This window comes from Xenopus tropicalis, chromosome 6 (assembly GCF_000004195.4).
Source record: "Xenopus tropicalis strain Nigerian chromosome 6, UCB_Xtro_10.0, whole genome shotgun sequence".
NCBI lineage: Eukaryota > Metazoa > Chordata > Amphibia > Anura > Pipidae > Xenopus > Xenopus tropicalis.
The window spans coordinates 6,935,810-6,943,798 of NC_030682.2; the positions used below are offsets into that span (position 1 = coordinate 6,935,810).

The 7,989-nt window shown below is 50.1% G+C and overlaps 1 protein-coding gene across 2 annotated transcripts in view; it reads left to right on the plus strand.

Annotated features, from left to right (window-relative positions):
• The first annotated feature begins 1,551 nt into the window (after nucleotides 1-1,551).
• The window catches only part of scap (SREBF chaperone), a 42,413-nt gene continuing 35,975 nt past the window's right edge, over nucleotides 1,552-7,989 (plus strand). The window contains 1 exon segment of one of the 2 annotated variants that reach the window (NM_001126690.1): nucleotides 1,552-1,628. The gene's annotated coding sequence lies outside the window, so the exon portion shown is untranslated. 2 annotated transcript variants of the gene reach the window in all.

Sequence of the window (7,989 nt, forward strand, 5' to 3'; positions counted from 1 at the left end):
TTACCCCCAGTTGTACCAGTCACCCCTACCTGCTGCCCCCAGAGGGGGGAACTTACCCCCAGTTGTACCAGTCACCCCTACCTGCTGCCCCCAGAGGGGGGAACTTACCCCCAGTTGTACCAGTCACTCCTACCTGCTGCCCCCAGAGGGGGGAACTTACCCCCAGTTGTACCAGTCACTCCTACCTGCTGCCCCCAGAGGGGGGAACTTACCCCCAGTTGTACCAGTCAGTCCTACCTGCTGCCCCCAGAGGGGGGAACTTACCCCCAGTTGTACCAGTCAGTCCTACCTGCTGCCCCCAGAGGGGAGAACTTACCCCCAGTTGTACCAGTCAGTCCTACCTGCTGCCCCCAGAGGGGGGAACTTACCCCCAGTTGTACCAGTCACTCCTACCTGCTGCCCCCAGAGGGGGGAACTTACCCCAGTTGTACCAGTCACCCCTACCTGCTGCCCCCAGTTGTACCAGTCACTCCTACCTGCTGCCCCCAGAGGGGAGAACTTACCCCCAGTTGTACCAGTCACCCCTACCTGCTGCCCCCAGAGGGGGGAACTTACCCCCAGTTGTACCAGTCACCCCTACCTGCTGCCCCCAGAGGGGGGAACTTACCCCCAGTAGTACCAGTCACCCCTACCTGCTGCCCCCAGAGGGGGGAACTTACCCCCAGTTGTACCAGTCACCCCTACCTGCTGCCCCCAGAGGGGGAACTTACCCCCAGTTGTACCAGTCACTCCTACCTGCTGCCCCCAGAGGGGGAACTTACCCCCAGTTGTACCAGTCAGTCCTACCTGCTGCCCCCAGAGGGGGGAACTTACCCCCAGTTGTACCAGTCAGTCCTACCTGCTGCCCCCAGAGGGGGGAACTTACCCCCAGTTGTACCAGTCACTCCTACCTGCTGCCCCCAGAGGGGGGAACTTACCCCCAGTTGTACCAGTCACTCCTACCTGCTGCCCCCAGAGGGGGGAACTTACCCCCAGTTGTACCAGTCACTCCTACCTGCTGCCCCCAGAGGGGGGAACTTACCCCCAGTTGTACCAGTCACTCCTACCTGCTGCCCCCAGAGGGGGGAACTTACCCCCAGTAGTGCTGACAGGGCTGTGCATAAAGCTCTTGGCATAGTCCATTATCTCTGAAATAGGGCCCCCCTTGCTGAGCTAGTAGCCAAGGGCAATTTCAGAAACCCCAGTCTGTCACACTAATGGGGACACTTTGCAATTCCCAGAGCGACCCTACTGTCTCCTGAGCCATCGTGCGCTGCATATGGAATCGCCCCCTCAGCCCGCCCCCCCATGCTGCGCCCATGGTACATCTCAGCCTCCATCTGTCCGTCATATGGGCGGTACCAGCAGTCTCTAATCGCATCCTCTTGTCATATTGTCATTGCCCCCTCCGGCCGCCAGAGGCCGCTGTGCCCCAGCCGCTACCTCTCGCCTGTCCGGTCCCTCCCAGCAGCCGTGTGCGCTCTGTGACAGAAGGAGGGAGAGTTGAAGGGTCGGAGGTTGAGGGGAGGAAGCCGGCGGCGCTCATTTCCCTACACTCAGTGCGCACCGGGGGGAAGGTGGATACAGAGCCCGGGAGTCCCACCGGAGAGAGCTGCTCGCCCACAGCCGTGCTACCGCCCCATAGCCAGGTGAGGCCTCCGGCAGGTGTATTGGCTCCGGGATGGGGGCGGCGGGGCGCAAAGTGCCACAGTGACATCACCCAGTTGTGTGACTTCCCGGTAAGGGGCCGGGGATAGGGCTGCCGCCGGGGTGTGATGTCACAGGACACGTGTTATGATGCAATACGGGGGGGTGTGACGTCACCGCCCCTGGAAGAGTCACTGTACTGTCACTGATTGCCGTTTGTGTTGTTGTATAATTTGTAACTGGGCACTGGCTGCTCTGTGGGCATCATGGTACCTCAGTCTGTGTGCCAGCTGGGCTCTATGTGCCCTCCCATTGGCTGCCAGGGTGTTGGTACATGTAGTATAGTATGTGGGCACCAATGGAACTGTGTGTGCCAGCTGGGCTGTACCCGCTATGTGCCCTCCCATTGGCTGCCAGGGTGTTGGTACATGTAGTATAGTATGTGGGCACCAGTGGAACTGTGTGTGCCAGCTGGGCTGTACCCCCTATGTGCCCTCCCATTGGCTGCCAGGGTGTTGGTACATGTAGTATAGTATGTGGGCACCAGTGGATCTGTGTGTGCCAGCTGGCCTATACCCCCTATGTGCCCTCCCATTGGCTGCCAGGGTGTTGGTACATGTAGTATAGTATGTGGGCACCAGTGGATCTGTGTGTGCCAGCTGGCCTATACCCCCTATGTGCCCTCCCATTGGCTGCCAGGGTGTTGGTACATGTAGTATAGTATGTGGGCACCAGTGGATCTGTGTGTGCCAGCTGGCCTATACCCCCTATGTGCCCTCCCATTGGCTGCCAGGGTGTTGGTACATGTAGTATAGTATGTGGGCACCAGTGGATCTGTGTGTGCCAGCTGGCCTATACCCCCTATGTGCCCTCCCATTGGCTGCCAGGGTGTTGGTACATTAGTATAGTATGTGGGCACCAATGGAACTGTGTGTGCCAGCTGGGCTGTACCCGCTATGTGCCCTCCCATTGGCTGCCAGGGTGTTGGTACATGTAGTATAGTATGTGGGTACCAGTGGGACACTAGTATTGCCTGTGCCCTGCCCCTGTGTGTGCCAGCTGGGGTATGTGTGGAATATGCACAGTGGCAGTGAGGATTGTGTTGTGCCCTGTTAGTGCCAAGGGGAAAGTCAATGTAATGCTGTGGGTGCCTGCAGTGGCGTAACTACTGGGCCCCATAGAAAATTCAATTTAGGGTCCTAAAACATTAGTAAGTTGGCCTATTCTACCAAGATCCATTATAATTGCTCATTAATTAGACCCCTACACTCCAGGGCCCCCCACAGGCTCTGCTTCCCCTCTAGTTCCACCCCTGGCAAAATGTACGTGGCACGGGGTATGTAGTCTTGTGTGTGCTGGGCAGTGGCAGCAGACGGAGGGGTTTCATGGGTTTGTATGTGCCAGGTGGGGTGCCCATGTAATGTGCTGCACTGGCATTTGTGGGTCGTGGTTGATGGTTATATAATGTAGTTCATGGGCACTATGGGAAGTGTGTGGGTAGGGTGTTCCCTGTGCTGCTGCCCTCCAGCCTATTACCCATTATATGGCCCCAAGTGTCTCACTGTATGTGCTGCATTAGCTAGGGGTTAGGGCATCGATGGGCATTAGCTAGGGGTGAGGGCATCGATAGGCATTAGCTAGGGGTGAGGGCATCGATAGGCATTAGCTAGGGGAGAGGGCATCGATAGGCATTAGCTAGGGGTGAAGGCATCGATGGGCATTAGCTAGGGGTGAGGGCATCGATGGGCATTAGCTAGGGGTGACGGCATTAATGGGCAAAAACCCCACTAGCCCCGTCCATCTGTGCCACTTCCTGCTGCCTCCTTTCCCAGGCTGTGCAGGGGGGGCGGCGGCACTGTAGGATAGGAACCAATCAGCAGCTAGGCTGACCTGATAGGGAACTGAAGCCTGTCTGTGCTTGTGTGAGTGCAGGGCTGTGATTGGCTCTCCCCCCCCTACTGTGCTTCTGGCAGGGACTGTTAGGACACGCCCACCCCTCATTTGAAACCCAGACAGGGACCTGAGAGGATCTATAGGGAGCTCCAATAAAGGGGCCATTGTTACAGATAGGGTTAATGTTTAGCCCAAAGGGAAACCAGCACCGGATATTATTCATAATTGCCTACAGGAACATTGTTTCAAATGTTAGTGGCATAAAGGGATACATAAATAATGCCGTTATAGTACCCCGTAAATGTGTGTGATAACGAGCTGCTTACGGAGTCATGCTGGCAGGGAGTGGGATGCACCATGGGGAGGAATCATCATTCTATTATCAGATGTTCCCTTTACTCACCCAGAGCAGCCAGAACTGGGCCTTGTGTTTCTATTTGCTTTGCAGGCAGCCCCAGCACTGTATGGTCTGTCTGTCTGAGGGGCTTCGGCTTGTCCTGGGGCCCCCAAAGCACTTTATATCCAGGAACTACACACTAATACCTGTCCCACCGCCTACATTTCCTTGCTGTCACCAGAGAGTCACTGTTGAACTACAACACCCAGTGTGCTTCAATTTTTCCTATGTTCTGTTGTCCTCGCCATGGGGAATTCACTTGTAATGAAATATTTGCCACGTAAAAGATATAAGGACTTGTGCGAATACCTTCAAAAGTAAACCAAGCAATACAGGTATGGGATCCGTTATCCGGAAACCTGTTATCCAGGAAGTTCCAAATTACGGGAAGGCCATCTCCCGTAGACTCCGTTATAAGAAAATAATTCTAATTTTTAAAAATGATTCCCTTTTCTCTGTAATAATAAAACAGTACCTGTACTTGATCCCAACTAAGATATAATTACCCCTTATTGGGGCAGAACAGCCCTATTGGGTTTATTTCATGGTTAAATGATTCCCTTTTCTCTGTAATAATAAAACAGTACCTGTACTTGATCCCAACTAAGATATAATTACCCCTTATTGGGGGCAGAACAGCCCTATTGGGTTTATTTAATGGTTAAATGATTCCCTTTTCTCTGTAATAATAAAACAGTACCTGTACTTGATCCCAACTAAGATATAATTACCCCTTATTGGGGGCAGAACAGCCCTATTGGGTTTATTTCATGGTTAAATGTTTCCCTTTTCTCTGTAATAATAAAACAGTACCTGTACTTGATCCCAACTAAGATATAATTACCCCTTATTGGGGCAGAACAGCCCTATTGGGTTTATTTCATGGTTAAATGTTTCCCTTTTCTCTGTAATAATAAAACAGTACCTGTACTTGATCCCAACTAAGATATAATTACCCCTTATTGGGGGCAGAACAGCCCTATTGGGTTTATTTAATGGTTAAATGATTCCCTTTTCTCTGTAATAATAAAACAGTACCTGTACTTGATCCCAACTAAGATATAATTACCCCTTATTGGGGCAGAACAGCCCTATTGGGTTTATTTAATGGTTAAATGATTCCCTTTTCTCTGTAATAATAAAACAGTACCTGTACTTGATCCCAACTAAGATATAATTACCCCTTATTGGGGGCAGAACAGCCCTATTGGGTTTATTTAATGGTTAAACTACGTAAGGTGATCCAAATTACAGAAAGATCCCATATGCGGGAAAACCACAGGTTCCGAGCATTCTAGATAACAGGTCTATTTGCACGATTTTATTAAGCACTAAGTTCATATGAGAGAAAACCCTCAGCTCACTTTCATCATTCCTGCTTGGGCTTCACAGCAATATCAGCTGGTTTGGGGATTAAAGGGGAAGTACACCCTTCCTTGTTCAACATAATTAGGGTTTGTGCTGAGCATATTTTGTGCCTATTATTTTAAACACACAAAAACAATCTATAGTTTTTGTTATTTCTTAAACTAAAAAGGGCAAATAGGGACACGAAAATCCCCCTGCACAATAGACTCCTGTTTATCTGGGCACAGGGAATCTATGTATCTGCCTCGCAAGGACCAAACATGGAGTTGCCCTGGTCGGAGATATTTGCTCCCCGTTCCAGGTATAATTAGTGTAATAATTAGTGAATGTGTGTGTGGAGCTGTTCCTATACTGAGCTGCTGGGAGTTGCACAACCACAGGGCCCGGGAATACCCTCTACTGTAACGGGGCCTGACGCCCTCTCCTACATTCCTTTGCTGTCGCTCTACTACAACTCCCAGCATCCCACACAAGCCTTTCCCAAATCACAGAAACCATGTATAAAATCCCTGAATAGGGCTCATTAAGCTGCTTAAATTGGCGGGTCTCGTTTTGTCTTGGGGGTTCTCCGTTTGGAATTTGGAAGGAACCACAGTTGAACATCAGGGGCAGCACCGGGAAACCCAGTTCTGCTATGGGGCAGAACCAAGACCTGGGTGACAGAAATTCTAGGTTTTTTTTTGTTGTTGCCCTACTTTACTTGCCCAAACCTGCAGCTACAGGTGTTTTACTTCACCTTTATGCCCAGGTCTGTACTTGGCCATTCACACATACTGATGCCCCAGGGCTTCCGGGCTATAAACAGCTGCTTACGGCTAATTACAGAGACCACATTTCAACAGAAAGCCATAGACTATTGCACCATAACCTGTCCTTTCATAGGGCTGCCGTACACATAGGAGCATACAGCAGTACTATTCATTGCTTCACGTTGTGATGTAGCTCTAGTAATTATCTTATGAAAGGAGTAGTTCACCTTTAAGTTAAGTTTTAGTATGTTATAGAAAGGCCAATTCTAAGCAGCTTTTCAATTGGTCTTTATTATTTTTCTTATTTTTTTTACAGTTTTTAAATTATTTGCCAACCTCGGCAGCCTGAAAGCTTATTGCTTTGTGAGGCTCCAGTTTTATTGTTACTTTTTATTACTTATTTTTCTATTCAGGTCCCTCTCCTATTCATATTCCTGTCTCCTGAGTCAAACCACTACATGGTCGCTAAGGTCATTTGGACCCTAGCAACCAGATAACTACTAAAACTCCAAACTGGAGAGCTGCTGAACAGCTGAGATAATAAAAAAAAAAAAACTACAAATAATAAAAAATGAAGACCAATTGCAAACTGTCTCGGAATATTAGTGGGAACAGCCCCTTTGGGTTAAACAGGGGGTCTGCCTCGTCGCCCCTTGGGGGGCTGTCCCTAGAATGCCCGGCGGCGCTCAGAGAATGGCATCAGAACTAAATGATATTGCGGTGCCGAGGAGCCCAGGCTGCCAGGGATTGTGTTTGCTGTGCTCAGACCTTGGCCGGTCAAGGTTGTAATGATGTAATGCACACAGCATGTTGCTTCCATTGTCACAACAACAGCCCTGCTGCCCGGGGAGGCAGGGTAAGCTGATAGGCCAAGGGAGAAGTCTTGGGTACTAATGCTGTGTGTGCTCGTGCCCGCAGCTGGGAGTGTGCCAAGCTAAACAAGGTAATATAAACCCTAATGGGAAAATATACACAATTTGTAGTGCCGGGGGATAACGATTGCGGCTCGTTACAGCTAAGTGCCCTGTAAGCTGATTGGGCGGCGGGTTAGGAGGATCCCATACACTGCCAGCGCAGAATGCCAGGTGCGTATGCCTGCTTGTGGGGCCAATACGGTGGCACATTTGTTTTGAGCTAAAATATGGCTGAGTGGAAGGTTCTTTAGACTGTGCTGCTGGCTCCGTGCTTGCCCCGGCTCCCTGCTTGCCCCGGCTCCCTGCTTGCCCCGGCTACGTGCTTGCCCTTGGTACAGCTGGCACTCACCAGACTAGGGAGCGCACAAGGAGTGGTAGGTTGCCGCAGTTCATGTTACACTGATATTAAGCCACTAAGGACTTTACTGGGCTCCGCACATGGAACATAATAACAGACTTGACTTTTTATTGCTTTTTATTTGGCACTTTCCACTGCCCCAAAGTCACTGGAACCTGCTTAAATGCAGTTGTAAAAGGGGATGCTCACCTTTTGAGTTAACTCTTCGTATGATGTAGATCAGGGATCCCCAACCTTTCTTACTCGTGAGCCGCAGTCAAATGTAAAAAGACTTGGGGAGCAACACAAGCACCATAAAAAATGATGGGGGTACCAAATAAGGGCTGTGATTGGCTATTAGGCAGCCTCTATGCACACTATCAGCTTACAGGGGGCTTTATTTGGTAGGAAATCTTGTTTTTATTCAACCAAAACTTGCCCCCAAGTCAGGAATTCAAAAATAACTCCCTGGTTTGGGGGCACTGAGAGCAACATCCAAGGGGTTGGGGAGCAACATGTTACCCTGAGCCACTGGTTGGGGATCACTGGTATAGAGAGTAATATTCTGGGACAATTTGGAATTGGTCTTCATTTTTTGTAGTTTTTTACAGTAGTTATTGCAGTTTTTGTTCAGCAGCTCTCCAGTTTGGTGTTTCAGCAGCTGTTTGGTTGCTACGATCCAAAGTACCTTAGCAACCGGGTTTA